The sequence below is a fragment of the Tupaia chinensis genome, unplaced genomic scaffold (assembly GCF_000334495.1).
Source record: "Tupaia chinensis unplaced genomic scaffold, TupChi_1.0 Scaffold000238_1, whole genome shotgun sequence".
NCBI lineage: Eukaryota > Metazoa > Chordata > Mammalia > Scandentia > Tupaiidae > Tupaia > Tupaia belangeri.
This window is the reverse complement of record NW_006159716.1, coordinates 3,318,785-3,322,422: the sequence shown is the minus strand read 5'-3', so window position 1 is coordinate 3,322,422 and position 3,638 is coordinate 3,318,785.

Sequence of the window (3,638 nt, the reverse complement as noted above, 5' to 3'; positions counted from 1 at the left end):
TAAAAACTTTATGAGCTGATAATTGGAACTCGTGGCCCCTCTCCCTTTACTTGCATGTATCACTTTTTCAACAATTCTTCTGGAAGACAACTGTATATAGCAGAGATAGTGTAATGGGAGAGTGGGAAAGGGCAGAGGGACAAACATAGAAAAAAAAAGGAAGAGAAAAAAAACATATATGTGTACATAAGTATGAAAGTAGAAATGGAATATTATTGATGATAACATGCTTGATTAAGTCACTGTGCAGTTTATTCTAGATGGGAAATTACATTTAGTGCGTTGTGATGATGCTCAGGGAATGAATGTTAGGTAACAAAAAAAAAAAAGTTGCAGGAGGAAAAAAAGAAAGAAAAGGACAATAAAACTATTCGTACCATTTTTAAAAAATGCATATTTGATGACTGCAGTGAGCTGTATGGGCCCAGTTGGGTTCTACTTTATAGTATGCTCTTTCTACTCACTGGGGTTTATGCCTAAAGTCAGACGTGAGTTCATGTATAGGTATGTGTCAGCTGTGATAACTATTGGATATATTTAGACTAATTAAGTTCACTGGCAGATCATTTGAATGGGACGGGGGGAGGCATGGAGGGGAATGCCAGGGACAATGTGGGAGGAGGATGGGTCATAGCAGAGGGAGGGGGATGGGGAATCTAGGATGGCAAAACAAAAGACAAGGTATGCAGGACATAAGAATTGGGAAATTATCTGCTGAGAACATGTTGATGTGCTTGATTGAGCTAATGCACAGTGTATTTTGGATGGAAAATTCATTTATGTGTTGTGATGGGAAAAAATTATAATAAATAATAAATTATAAAAAAAATAAATGCACAAATAAAAAGAACAAATAATCCAAAAAAAAAAAAAAGAAAGAAAGAAAAGAAAAGAAAGTACATAGGTTTTATTTAAGAACACTGAACTTAGAGTCAGACAGACCTGGATTCAAAATGTAGATCCAGTGACCAGCAGGTAGCATGGTAGTTAAGGTGGCTGGATTCCTATATGACCAACCACATTTCAAGTCCCACACCCGATGGCTTGAAAATACTGGGCATGTGTGCATGCATGCCCAAGATCCCAAGAGGAGAATGGAGGAGAAGAGATTGTGGCATGGCTAGCCTCCCCACCAGTGGGGAGGTGATTTCTTAGTTTCCCTCGCTCTGTCTCTATCTCTCTCCTCTCTGGTAAGCACATATACCCTATAGCAAATAAATTAAAATAAATTAAAGAAAAAAAAAACAGATCCATTGATTGTGGGACGTTTGGTTGGTCACTTTAATCTCTTTGAGCCTTGGTGTCCCCATAAGTAAAGTGAAGGTAAGAATAATACCTGTATCACAGGGTGGTTGTTTTTTAAAAATACCCCATGTAGCAGTGGCTACTGCAAAGAAGGCCTTCAATAAAGTGTAATGAGCCTGACTGCTCTCCTACGTGCCTAGGAGAGCATTGTAGGGGGAGGGTGGGACTGGCCGTAGACCGACTGAGTGAGCACGCAAGTGAGAACTATTTAACCTACAAGTAGTAGAGAGTGGTAGGCTCCTTAGTGCACGTGTGCTGAGAATTCTACCCAGCTCACTGTTTATGGGGCCATGCTTGCAGTGAGCAGTCCCATCGCCAGGTCACTAGATCCTGAGGAGTCCCTGATGTAAACAAGACAGAGACTCTTAGCGCCATATCACAGGCGAGGACACTATTCCTTATCAGGGAGCTGCTTGATGGGCCTGATGTTATTCATCAAGCAGACGTGAATGGAGACCAGCATGTCAACATGAAGAGAGATCAGCCAGGTGCTGGGAAATGAACAGAATGAGTCCTGGCTGGTGATTTAACCATATGGAACCACAGCTTCCACATCCATATGAGGCAAATCATAATATCTACTTTGCAGGATGCTGTATGAATTAGAGCTTACAGAGCTGAGACAAACACAACCAGTGGAAGCTGTGACTCTTTGTGTGGAATTCTTTTTTATTTTTTCTAGAATTTTTTTTTAAGAGATTTTTGCTGTAGTGCATATGCACTTGCCAGGGACAGAAAGAGACAAATCACCCCCAAGGGTTATGACCACCCTGCAACCCCTTTTCCTCCATTCTCCTCCTCTTGGGATTTTGGGCATGCGCATACATGCACTTGGCATGAGTTTTAAGCCATCCGGGACTTGAAACACGGTCAACTACATGGGAGTCCAACGATGTAACCATCATGCCATCTGCTGGTCCCTCTGTAGAATTCTTATTTGGAAGGAGAGGGTAAGCATGCACAGGTGCCCATAACATGCCTTAACTCGAGTAAAGAATATTTGTCTTCAAAGAATTCACAGCCCAACAAGAGAGAAAGAGAAACAGATGCCAATATGGGTATAATCATCTGTCTCCAATCGAATTTCCCTTAAACAAATATCTGACTTGCACAAATCTGTTTCTATATATTGTGGCCTCGGTATAGTACATGTGAGTTCCTCCCAATGGCTATGATTTAAAAATCAGGATCCCAGCTGCCGTGACATAGTGGTAACAGCACTCAGAGATGCTGAAGCCACATGGGACGGCCTCAGGTTCACATCCGTGATCCTGGCTGGCTGAGGCTGAGGGGAGATGGTGGTGTAAAAACCATATTGGACACCTCTCTCTCTCTCTGAAGTAATAAACAAACAACAACAACAAAGAAAGAAATCAGGACAAGAGTACCAGGGAGTGAGAAGAGTGGTAAGGCCGGAAGCAGAACAGGCAAGAGGTTTTGCCAAGATCCTTGAAATGATGTTGAAAGATGAGGAAGAGACAATGGGACCTCCCAGGAGCTTCCTTTCTGTGGCATCACCAGGAGGGAGCATAGTGAGACCTGCGTCTGAGGCTGGCTGCATGGACCTTGACCTAGGGTCTCACCAGCAAGTGTCTAAATGTCTTAGTGGGGAGTTGAGTATGTGACATACAGGTTCATATACTTTTTCTTCCTTTCTTATAAACCTTACTTATTCCAGAGTCAGCAACCCTGAGTTGTGAAAAGTCAAAAGGCCTGAGCTCTAGGCTGCTAGTATTCGGAGAATAGTGCACACTTACCCTGTTGGGAATGACCTCTATCTTTCATGACAAGCCTGAGAGCTCAGTACCGTGTGTATCACTCCCATTCTACAGATGGGGAAACCGGCTCAGGAGATTAAGTCATTCATTCCCCAGGTCACATGGAAAACCAGGGGAGAAGCCAGGATTTGAAACCAGGTCTATCTGGCAACAGTGTGCATGCTCTTCCTCACTTCACTGTAGTTTTTAGCACACTTTCACTGCTATGAAGCAAAATAGATTCAGATGTGAGGGTGGGAGGGTGGTGGTGTGCAATCTACACATGTGGTAAAATGTCATAGGTTTATACTCAAAAATATACCCAAAATGAGGACTTGCAAACACTAGGGAGAGTCGACCCTCTGAGGAGGGTCGGTGGTCTAGTTTGTTGTACCATGCCAGCATTCATTTTCTGGTTCTGATAATGCACTGTAGTTAGTCAGATGCCACCCTTGGGAGAAGCTGGGTAAAGCCTATAAGAGCTCTTTGTACTTTTTGCTGCTGCTATGAGTCTTTAACTTGTACAAAGTAAAAACTGGAAGAAAAAAAAAAAGCATATGTAGAAATATCCTGCTG